Below are 12,519 nucleotides of genomic sequence, written 5' to 3'. Positions count from 1 at the left end.
AAATAACAACAGCCTAGAAATTAACATCTCGTGCTTAAAAAATAAACCGTTACATTATCTATTATAAATTTACACCTGTCCCCTTTTTACTGTAAAATTCAAAGCACAAAATAAGCAAATTACGTAGATGTCTCCAACATAAATGTGTGGTAAACAAGTCTACAACATTAGAAACGGCTAAGTACGAGAAAACAGAGCAATAAACATATACATAAAATAGCTAAAAAAATACTCCAACATGTGGGCAAAACCTGTTGAAAATGTCGCAGCAGTGACTAGATAGGCTAGTAGTGAGAGAGGATTGGGAAGCAGTACAGACAGCTCTCTCAGCTCCTCCCTGCGCGATTCCAGTGCGGAGGAAAGCTGCTTGTGTGATGGATGCGCACGGAGAAGCTGCCCTGCTATGACCACGCCTGTTTGCATCCTGTTCTGTACCGTTAGATGGATCCCTAGGAGCTCACCTATAAACTTCCAAGGAGGAAGCGATCGTAAACACAAACTCACACCCACCTATATGATCTGTCCTTTCCCTATTCAAAACATACATAAGGAAAGTTTTATCCGCTACTCTTTTGGTTTTCAAGCTTGCGGTACAGAAAGTAAACTAAGAAATCGAAGCAATCAGTTCGAAAGGGCGAGACCAGACAAATGGGATACTGCTTATCCTCGATGTTGGTTTAGCAAAATAAACCTAGAATACATATAATTTATTGTGTACAGCACCCCCGTTTCGTTTCGCAGCAGCCTGACAACCCTGGGTAAAGAATCTCATAAGCATTCGTTAGGAGCCCCTCGGTCGACAGAACCTCTGCAGCAACAGCCCTCCCCATCATCCCGCAGTCGTATTCATCATGGAGTACATAACTACATACCTGTGGTGCGGACGGTTCTCCCCAGCAAAAAGCCCACTGGATCACGGCACTGCGGCACTAAGCGGTGAGGAAGATGTGCGGGTGAGAGCAGCTCAGGTCCAGCGGTGGTGCAGCAGCAGCAGGCTGGCCTTGGGTTACAGCACTACGACACTAGATGCGAATAAGGGAATGACGGAAAAAGGGGGAGGGTTTGACCACTATTCCGAGTACTGCCTCTATCTATCCTCCTGGAGCAGCACAGCGACAGGAGAATCCGTTAGAGGGGTACTCTGCTACACTGATTAACTTAGTGCGCAACCACACGGAGAGTACCGCATTACCCACAAAGTAGTCCCGTAAAATTCACCACACCCACTTTCGTCCTCTGGCTATTTCTGCGATGTGGGTGTACTTTGTGTTAGCCTGTATTTCTTTTAATTGAATAAGTGATATTAAAACAGTTACTTATATAAGAGAGGTTGAGAAGACCTTTAATGTCGCTAAGATCCGGCTGTACCCTCTGGTTCTCTGATTTATTTATTTTTTGAGGGAGTACAGCGTCGACTGATTAACTTAACTCGTATTTTGGAATGTTTTAGTTGCAATTTATTTAGCGGAAACACGACACTCCTATAGTGACTTTACTTTGTAGTAGTTGGTAGCAAGCACGCGTTATATGCTTAAGCAATTCAAAGATCTTTGCTATTTTTATATATTTTACCATGTTGCAAGTAAAAGATGCTGGAATTAAACATGCTTCCTTAAAACTGGTTTTGAATGACTTGCTTGTTTTATGAGCATTACAACAACAACAATTTGGAGTGATGACACGTGCTAAAATATCTGGATGTTGAACTGTGCTGTTACAAAACGGTTACCGTGGCCTCCGAAGTGTTATAGGTTTTCTATGTATACGAATGGTCTACAGTTGTTTTTCACAGTTTTCGAGAGTTGGACAGCTTTTCTGCAGGTAGACCACCGAGGTGAGGAGGGAGATGCTGGGCCGGCTAAGGCAGGATGTCCGTCTGAGAGTTAGAGTTATTGTTGGTCCTGCTTCTGCTGGGAAACGGAGAAAGTATGAGTGGTAGAGCTTTTGCCTTCATTGTATAGTCACGGTTTCATAGAGTTTGAAAACCACAGGTTAGTGGTTGACAGACTATATTGCCGCCTCTAGTTACTTAAACTGGAGTGTCGGAGTGGTGAAGACCTCTGAGGTCTAAATCAAAGTAGGGAATTTTAACAAAGAGTGATAGACCAGCGACCTGGGAAGAGGTAGGAGCAGATGCTTTTAGCTTTTTCTTACAAGGCTGGCAGTTAGGGACCAACCTTCATTTTCAAATGATTGTGTGACTTTCAGGGCTTATTATTCATTCTATCATATCACCTTCATCAAACTATATAAGCAATAACATAGTAGCTAAAATAATTATTTCAGCAGGATTAAGTACTCAAACAGGCTGAAAGGGAAACATTGGAAATGAGTTCTCGTTACCACAGGATCTGCATTTTTACACCGCCAAGTTATAGGCTAGAGTCCTGAACTCCATGTGAAATAGGTATAATATTAGAAAAGGTGATAATTATTCTTGTTCTGACACTCAGGAGCGGCCCTAGGTCAACTGGTGCCCTAGGCAAAAGGGCTCCACGGCACCCCCCCCCCCCACCTCATTACCTGGTGCCCCCATCCTGGTCTGCCTACACCAAATAAATACTGGAAAAGTGCCCCTGCTAGACCGGCGCCCCAGGCAGCCGCCTAGTTGGCCTATGGCTAAGGCCGGCCATGCTGACACTTTCGTATGAGTTTTGAAATATTAATGTAAATTTTTAATCTTTTTTCGGCTTTTTCCGGTTAGGGGTTGCCACAGCGGATCATCTGTCCGCTCATGATTGGCAGTGGAGTTTTACGGTGTTGAGTTGCCAGCTCGGCGCCCAACCTTCCACAGAAGGCACACACATGTGCACACTCGCACCTAGGGCCAATTTTAGAGTGTCCAATCTACCTACTGCATGTCTTTGGGATGTAGGAGGAAACCGGAGCACCCGGAGGAAACCCACGCGACCACAGGGAGGACATGCAGACTCCACACAGAAGGCACCCCAGCCGAGAATCAAACCGGAGAACCTCTTGCTGTGCGGTGGCAACGCTAACCGCTGCACCACCGTGGCCGCCCTTAATGTAAACTTTTAATATCAAGCTGAATAAAAGTAAATGCACTGTTTTGTTCATGGAAGACTCTATCCATATGTTCTAGATAAGTTTTAATGCATTTACTTAACATATATCTTCTAGTTACACAGTCTGTTAAATATCTTGAGGCATTTATCCCGATGCAGTGTTTAAGAAAAGTTGTAAGCCTGACCAGATTTCTAAATTCTGAGCATTATTTTGCTTCTGTACATACCCTTCAAGGGCCTTCTTAATTCACACCTCAATGCTAACCCTCTCTGCAACTGCAAAGACCCCCCTTGAAGACCCACTACTCCATATAAGTGACCCGCTGTATGCCTCCATTGCATACACTATATTCTCACCTGATATACTCACCTGATATGTACTTTTTTGTAAATATTGCAATAGGGGTTCTACTCCTGAGTATCTTATTGTTTGAGTATCTTATTTTTTGACAAAATTGTTCTTGCACTTCTTTGTTTCTCTTACCTTGTATACCAGTTTTTTATTGTTATCTAAACCATGTATGTACTCTTTTAACTTCCTTGGAGCTTTTCTCTCCAGGACTCCACTGAAAACAGACACTTTGTGTCCATTTGGATTTATCCTGGTAAAATAATGTTAAAATAAATAAATAATTCTGTAGCTGAAAAGATGGTTATTTCATCTTGTAAAGTACCAAGTAACACTATGTTTTGACATTGTTTCAGATCGTTGATTGAACCACATCAGTGAAAAGTGGAATTTTCAAGTGTGGAACTCCGAGCTGTCATGAAGTTCCTATTCCTGCAGAAGAAAACTCCAAAGGAAATCCATGAATGTATGATGCAAACACTGAGTGACAAGTGTTCTTACTCAACCATGAAGAAGTGGTCTGCAAACTTTCAACATGGAGATTTCGAGACCAAAGATTCATTAGGGTCTGGGAGGCCTCAAACGGTTGTCATTTCCTGAATTGATCATGTCCGTGACCCGATTTGGTAGATAGACAAATATCTGCTAAAACAATTGTTGAGACACTACAGATATCCAGGGAATGTGTTGGGTTTATAATTCATGAGCAGCACAGTATGCAGAAGCTGTCAGCCAAGTGGGTGCTCAAATGTTTCAATGACGGCGAGAAAAGATGTCGAGTGGACACTTCCAAGCTGATTTTGCAGCATTTTCGCAGAGTTGGTGCCAACTTTTTGGAAGAACTAGTTACTCTTGATGAAACATGGTTACACCACTATGGTCCTAAGACGAAATAACAGTTCATGCAATGGCAACACTCATGTTCACCAAGGCCAAAGAAGTTCAAGACCCAAAAGGAAAGGTCATGGCCACAGTGTTTTGGAGTCAAGAAGGTGTTGTAATGAATGACTGACTATCTTCCAAAGGGCCAAACACTTAATGCAGAACACTGCTGTAACTTGCTGTGCTGATTAAATGAGGAAGTGAAAGGAAAGGGGAGAGAGAAGCTGTAGAAAGGAGTTCTCTTTTTGGAAGACAAGGCACCTGTTCACAAGGCTGGCAAGACTATGGATGTTTTGATAAAATTGGCGTTTGAGTGCACAGACCATCCACCCTACTCACCAGATCTTCCTCCATCTATTTCCTGTTTCCAAACCTTGAAAAGAGATTGAAAGCGTGGCAGTTTTTGAGTGATTTGGAGGTAATTGCAGCAGCAGAGCAGTATTTCAGTGACCAGACTTCAGAATTTTTTGGCAGGGTTACAGAAAGACTTCAGACTTTTTTGGCAGGGCTACAGAAGCTTCAGGCACTATGTGCCAAGTATGTTGAACTTTGGGGTGAATATGTTGAATAACTTGTTAAGTTTCATGGCTCCACATCATTCTCTTCTAGGTCATTCTTAGAACTTTTCAGCTCCCCCTCTGGGCTGTTTTCCTTGCCATCCAATCAGATGAGATTACATTCACCATTTTTGAAAAAGAGTATAACTTTATAAACTTTTTTCACATTTCAGATATATATGCATTTAGGGCTACAATTTTGCATCCATATTATAAATGCATAACTTTCAACCTCTTAGTACAAGACTTCTGGCCAAATCCAAAAATAATATGGAGACAATTGCTAAAATCGGGGACAGATTTTAACTATTCTTATAAACTTAGAAAGTTGATAGAATAACACATTTGGGGTTAACTTGCGTATCTTAAAGGATATGAAATCTGAAAATCAAATGCATGTCAGTCTTTTATTGACTAGTAACCTTATGATTTGCCAGAAATCCACAGATTTTATGAGAAACAGACCAAAATTATAATACAAAAATCTGGATGTTTTGTAAAATTCTAGACAATTGTGATGTATGTATATATCTGTGGTAAATATGGTGTAGGCATGGTATATATTTAGGCTTAACAAGACAGCTATATCTTGTAAATACTTGAGTAATTCTATGCCTTTTTGCAAATTTTCATAACAACCCTTAACCTTTATAGAGAAGACGCATGTCTTCTGACAACAAATCTGGAAAATTATAAGTTCCATCAATAAGATGGTCATCTGACGCGTTTATCATATTTCTTCTGTTTTGATCTGCCTATTAGGAATAATTATCTGTTACGCTGTCTATTTTTCCATGTAGGATTATATTTGCTGGATTCTGTTATCAATTTATTGATGAAAGGACAAACTTGTCTTTTATGACAAAACCAGCAAGGCTTGAAACAAAACAATATCTCTGGCTTGGCACTGTTTGTGTCATTTTTATAACCGATTCCTGCTGCATGTGGTAACAACTATTGGCTTGTAGATGGCAACATGGAATGCTGTCTTCTACTTAGACGTTCACTGGTCATTTGCTTTTGTCAGTGCGTGTGTCATTGTATGTGAACAGACGTAAGGATCTTCCTAGGATTTTTCTCCACTTGTGATTTAACTGTCTGCGATGCCTTTTTTGTCAAATGCATTGCTCTGTTGATATAGTTAATTTGTCTTAATATGTATAATTTGTCTTTATATGTATAAAACTTGTGTGGCTGGAAAGAGACATTTCAGATCTTTAGATTTCTATTGTGTACCAGTGCCTTATATAATCTGTCATGATAGGGTGATAGCCTTTAAATCCTGAATCTCTCTTAGCAAGTTAAGTGTCTGATGGGTGGGGTTTTTTTTTTATTTCTTTCCTGCCACCAAAATATGTCAGCAACGGGTATGGGCCTTATTTCCCAGTTTCTGTTATCAAATAAGGTAATGGAGGGAATTTGAATCCTATCATTGCTGCAAAATAATAGGAGTTGTAGGGGTGATAGAGCCTACATTTGTATGATGAGACATATAAGCAAGGGGTGATTAGTCTAACAAGCTTATGACATATGCACACTGCCGCTTTGTGTTAATTTATGACTGATACCAGTTACCCAAATACATTTTATGCTGCACAACTACAGAACAGGATTATAATCTTTGGCTCCCATAGTTGTTTCCCTGGAAGGGCTACTGATACTACAATATTAAGTTATAATAGCTGTTTACCAGATACTCTCCTTTCAAAAAAGGTGTCTGTTACCAGTTACTTCAATAAACCAGCCAACATTTTTCCAAATGAACAAATTAAAACTATTTCCATAAAAATATCTGATTATACATATTTGATAGTATAGGAGTTGTAAATAATATGTATAGTTTTATTTTATTTATTGCTTTTGTTGACTGGAATAGTCTAAATGGGCTGTGGTAGCTCCTTTTTAGTAGAAACCTAGGAAGAAAAGGTTCAGTTACAAAAAAGGCAGTTATACACAACAGAAAAAAATATAAAGCTTAAAGTTACAAGATGGACATACAATAACTGCAAGGCTGCTATACCAGATAAAAATTGCGATAAGTAAAATATAGTCATTACAAATTACTACATGACAAATTGGTGTATACAGTGAGGTTCAAAATGTCAATTTATATTTTTTTTAATTTAAAGTAGGAGAAATGTGAGAGGGGAAGCATGGGAGATATGAGCAGAATGGAAGAGAGGAGGTGAGGAAATGTGAGGAGTGTGTTTATTTGTTGGCTGATATAGAAAAAATATATATACTGAAGTTTAGGAAGATGTGGAAGATAGTGAGCATGAGTTGGAATTTTACAGCAGAAAAAAATTGTCGGGATAAGCAGAGACAGCAGAAGTGGTCATAAGGGCAAAAGGATGGAAGACAGTAGGAAATTTGCATTGAGAAATGTTTAATGTGGATAGAGTGATCACAGGAAAACACTTCTAACTTCCTCTATTGCTGTTATTTCTTATTATCCATTGAAGCTGCAGACTGAAAATAAAGTCCAAGTCTATGATCCAGAAATCTTTGGTTTAACTTTCTTCACAAGGTAGAATTTCCCAAGTCAAAACAACAGCCACAAGCAACTGGAAAAGGAAAGGATGGCATCAGCCCTGGTTTAATACATTACATAAAAGTTAGATAGGATTTCGAAGTCCAAAACAGTCTCAAACTAAAACTAAAAAAGACAGCAGCTCTGGTTGTGTACATTCCAAGGTGATTATATAGATTTTAAATGCAAATGTAATATGTCTTGCCTTTTAAAAACAAATCGCAAGAATGCACAAACACATTCCATTCAATGGTGATATATTTCAGCTTGTCAAGGAAACATCACGGCAACAATAAACAAGTCCATATTACTAAAAGAAAAAAAAAGTTATATGTTCTATACTTCTAGTATAAATACAAATGATTTATATTTTTAAAATCTAAGAAAATGTATATCACCTGAAATTATCCAGTATGACTTTTTTATAGAATAATGTATCTGGCAAACAGCCTCTTGCTTTGACATGACTACAAAACACGTACTGGTACTTAATGTTACAGTCTTAAAAAAAATCGACTTCAGTAGTCAACAACAATACAGTCGTCTTCTTTCTTTAACTTGTGGAATGGTTAGGTACTGACTTCACAGATACTGTAGACATAGGAGAATTGCATTCTATTGTCATTCAAAAGACAGCAATACGCATTTCAGGGCTAAAGGGCATAAACTAAGGTTGGATATGGAGTCCTCCTGCTTATTGCTAGTACATTTTGGCAATATAATTAAATACATCTGATTTCTGAAACCTACATTAATTATTTGTAAATGCACAGTTGGTAATCATGCTCTGCTTTTGGTGGCCATTGCATGCTCCTTTGCACTAAATAACATTGACATTTATTTCCCTTTTTTGTTTAGGCAAAATGCAGTACATCGGAGGACTTTTGCTATAAAATGAAACCCACAAAAATATCCCTTTTCTTAACAAACTTCTAGGTGAAACTACTTTTAGTCTGGGAGAAAATTGCCTTTGCTAATTCCACAGACAGAAGGAGGTGTTTTTGCAGATAGTATCATTGCATTTTCAGACTGTCCAAAAGGAGCTATAAAAGGATTTTAACTTTCTCTGAAATGTTGCTGCTTGCAAACAGTCTCAGTCATCTTTAAGAAAACTGTTGTCCTGACCTTTGGTGCACCTCAGATACTCAAACCTATTGCTCCCATTCAATTCACTGACCCTCAGTACTGCCATCATACAAGTCTGGTAGCAGAAAAACAGAAATACTTTAGGGCGTGGTTTAATCCCTCATTGTCTTCTGACTAACAGACTGAAGTATGTGTGTATGGATACTTAAGCAATTGTAGCTAAGCTACAAGCTCTCTAATATATTAACATTTGAAGCCAGGAAAACCATCTGCATTAATCTGTTAATGCTTAGATGAGCATATGCTACCCTCCACATGGTAGCACAACTCACCCTTAGTCTGGTCTTTAATAAAATTCACAGTTATACCTTTTTTATCATATCACAGGAAACATTATTGCACTTAACTTTTTTTTTAGATAACAGGCTCATTGTCGCAGCAAAAGCAGACTTCCCTGATCTTCACTGTCTTGCATCTTAGCTACTGCCTGCATAGCCAACAGAAGACTATGAAGACTTGTAGTTAGCAGTGAAGTTCAAAAGATCAGGACATGCTGCCCTTACATTTTCATCCTGTCTAGAATGGCCTCTTCTATGACCAGCCCTGCTTCTGAGAACATTTTTCATCATGACACTTTGAAGTGAGCTAAATTACTTTAGTTTTAGAAAAAAATGACAAAATTTGCCTACAGATGTCACTGCTTTACAGACAATGTCTAATTGCTGGTACTTAGAATTGTTAGCTGTGATTTGTGCAATAATGTTCAGTTGTCTATCAGTCTTCTGAAGTAGCCCACATAACTTTTTTATGTTGCCAAACTTCCTTCAGATCTCTGTTGTTTATACTGCATGCAGTCTAATCATACTCCTACATTTTGAATTGTGTTATTTCTACTTGCTTTTGAACCCATTATCATAACTAACTGTGGCTTTTACTAATATGCAGGAACTTTCATTGTAATAATTTGCACTGTTTTTGCATTTGTTAAATATTATTGTGTGTGTACCTTTTCTATCCCAAGTCACAAATGAAAAGGGTACCTGGAGGCCAGTCCACCTATCCATCTAACAAATAAGCAATAATAATGGAAAGATGACATTGCTTGAGCCAGCCACATCCTTTACCAATTTCTCACCTCTCATGGAGTAAGCCAAGCACACACCTAAACAACCATGATTAGGGATGCCAAAATTAGACATTTGAATGAAGGAGCAGCATGTTGCCATTTGGGGTTAAATAATTAAAATGTGCCAGCAAATGGCATGCTTTAGAGACAGTGCCTAATTTCTGTTATTTATTAGCACTGCTAACTGCATGTTGTGCCATACCATGCACTTATCCATCTCACCTCCAAAGTAGCCTACACACTTGCTTTTTTTCATGTTGCAAAACTTTCTACAGATCTCTGTTATTTATACAACATGCAATCTCAACATACTCAATGCAAATTGTATTGCATTTATTTTCTATTGAATCATTTATAATAACTACCTACTACTATAGCTAATATACAAACAAATCCACCTGACCTACTCTCATAGATGAATTACCCCCATTGTTTGACAAAATAGTCCTTTGACAAGAATACTAAAACATTAAATAAAACTTTTAAGACTAAGGAATGGTACCTTATTTCTCCTGGAGTAGGACTTGCTCTGAGAAGACATCCTGTAGATGACAGTCAGGAACACCATAAATCCTGAGGTTCTAAAGTTGTCCTGTTCATCTCAGTTTATGGAAGGTAGGAATATATGCTAACTAATTTTCTGTTAGGCAGAAGGTTGGAGTTGAAAAGCAAATTAGCTACTCCGGTTATATTATTGATACTTGAAAATAAATACCAGGCAAAGGAAAAGTGAAGAAATCAGCAGAGAAAGACATGGAATTATGACTGTAAATGCATATTTATAAGATGAATATAAGGTAAGAATATAATAGCTTGAGGATCTCCAAGGTGACTGCACAAAGATAATGATTTGAACTCTCCAATTGTGAAAATAAAACCTGTGAAAACAAGGGCCAGTGAAATTGTCAGTTTGGGTAAAATTCAGTTACTGGCTAGTAATTGCACTGCCTGTATGTCAGCAAAGAAGAAAATTGAAGAACATGATAAACAATCATCCAGAAAAGGGGAAGAGGAAACTCTAGCTGGTAAGACGCAGTTTAGCAAAAAGCAATTCAAGTTTCTGTTTTGGTACATGAGTTGGCTTCCAGGAATTTAGAAGAAAAATAAATCAAGTGCACACAGAGATGTTTAAAATGAATGAAACTCTGAATGGATATATAACATCAAATAACAAAAGGCTGGAAAATAGAAAAAATACTTTTACTAGCTATTCGGATGAACTGAAAAAAAAACTACAAACAGCGGTCGAAATGCAGAAAGAGCTGTCTGAGCATGACTTCTCAAGAAAAGTTTGAAAAAATAGTAAAGTAAGAAGACAGAGTATGCAGATAAAATCTGAGATTTTCTTCTGTAACTGAGGAGCTGGAATGAGCAGAGTGCATTCATTTTATGAATGTACAGATAAGCAACTGGATTTTTGTTCCACAGCAGGATTTGTTAACTGAGAGGGCACATTGTTTCTATGCTCCAAATCTGGCAATGAGAAAGCAGCCAAGACATCTAATAGTAAAGATGCAATCATACCAGCAGAAAGGGTCATTCTTTACAAAACTGTGTCAGAAGGGAAAAGTAGTAAAACTGGGGATAGCAGAGTGTGGAACGTGATTATTCAGTCTACAGCAGGGAGAATAGAAGCAAGTTTATTCTAGCAGTCAGGGCAGGGAAAACAGAAGCAAGTTTATTTCAGCAGTCAGGGCATGCCAAGAGGCAGGTGTGAGATTCAACCTGCTGTATCCAACTGTCTGCAGAATATTTTTTAATGGAGGACCAAAGGCATTTTTGATGCAGAGCAAGATAATGAGAAAATACAAAAAAAGTTTATCCAACAAAGACTGAGCCAGCAAGCAGAAGGGGCTCTGCTTTGTATTCCTTTGACAATAACAAAGTCCATAGAGAGATTTTGTCACTGACACATCTTTTATTATTCCAAAGAGAAATGCTTGAGAGACTGAAAGCACAGGAGCTATCTAGAAGAACAAGAAATACATTGGACTTGAACCAGAGACTGGAGTTGGGAGATTTAAGTGATCAGAATGAAGGCCAGTAACACTGATATTAGTGAATGAATGGGAAGCTATAAAATAGTTCCACTGGAGAGAGGAACAGATATGTGAAATGTGGTTTTGAAATTAAAAGTGACTTAGGAATCACAGGAGTTTTGTTGACTGTGTCATACAGGTGGGTGAACTGTACAGCTTTATGACATTAATATTTAGAATGACATGATGGTAATGAAGTAACTATAACTAAAACACTTTTTCTTATGAAAATTTGTATAAACTTTTCATGATATAAGCTGCATGTTATGTTGCAGAGCAGTTTTACATAGTGTGGAGTCAGGGTATTTTAAATGTGAGCTGGGAGTGTCTTATCAGTGACTGTTGGATATGCTAAATATATTAAAACAAGAAAGCACTTTTTCTTATTTGGATGGTTTCCAGGTTTTACACTGTAACAAGACAAGAAAAGCTGGGCAGAAGTAAGTTAAAGTTAATATAGTTGTGATACTGGGCTGCTGGGATGGGGGATATAAAAAAGTACCAATCACATTATATATGGACTTAAGATAGCAATTTATTCAGTTTTTATAGAGGTGGGTATCTAGATTAATGTTTTTGGTTTAAGCTATACATGAGTATTTCAGCAAATAAGCTTGAAAAAAGGATAGAGTGATAAAAATCTTGGAAAATCCTAGTTCTTTCTTGTATCTACAAAGTCATTATTTTTCCATTAGTAATGGCTTTCAGTGGGAGAAAGACGTCCACAGGTACAAGCAGTTCATCATGAGAGATCCGAACAGTGTGTTATGAATTGAATTTGCAAACATTCTTTCATGCATCTGTAAAGGCATTAGCTGTTTTCTTTTCATTACTAACTGCTTTTACTTGGAGACGAGCAATCTGCATATGCAAGTAGTTAATCGTGAAAGGTCTGAACACTGTTTGCTGAGTAAAATTTGTTTG

General features: G+C 38.1%; 1 protein-coding gene across 1 annotated transcript in view; it reads right to left on the bottom strand.

The window, feature by feature from the left end:
* The window catches only part of SPTBN1 (spectrin beta, non-erythrocytic 1), a 2,377,138-nt gene extending 2,375,984 nt beyond the window's left edge, over positions 1-1,154 (bottom strand). The window contains exon 1 of the mRNA XM_044055150.1: positions 873-1,154. The gene's annotated coding sequence lies outside the window, so the exon portion shown is untranslated. The remainder of the gene's footprint in view (positions 1-872) is intronic.
* Positions 1,155-12,519: the final 11,365 nt, after the last annotated feature.

This window comes from Protopterus annectens, chromosome 1.part2, assembly GCF_019279795.1.
Source record: "Protopterus annectens isolate FY-2018-M chromosome 1.part2, PAN1.0, whole genome shotgun sequence".
NCBI lineage: Eukaryota > Metazoa > Chordata > Ceratodontiformes > Protopteridae > Protopterus > Protopterus annectens.
Note: the sequence above shows the minus strand (reverse complement) of the source record. Positions and strands in the feature narration are given on the sequence as shown.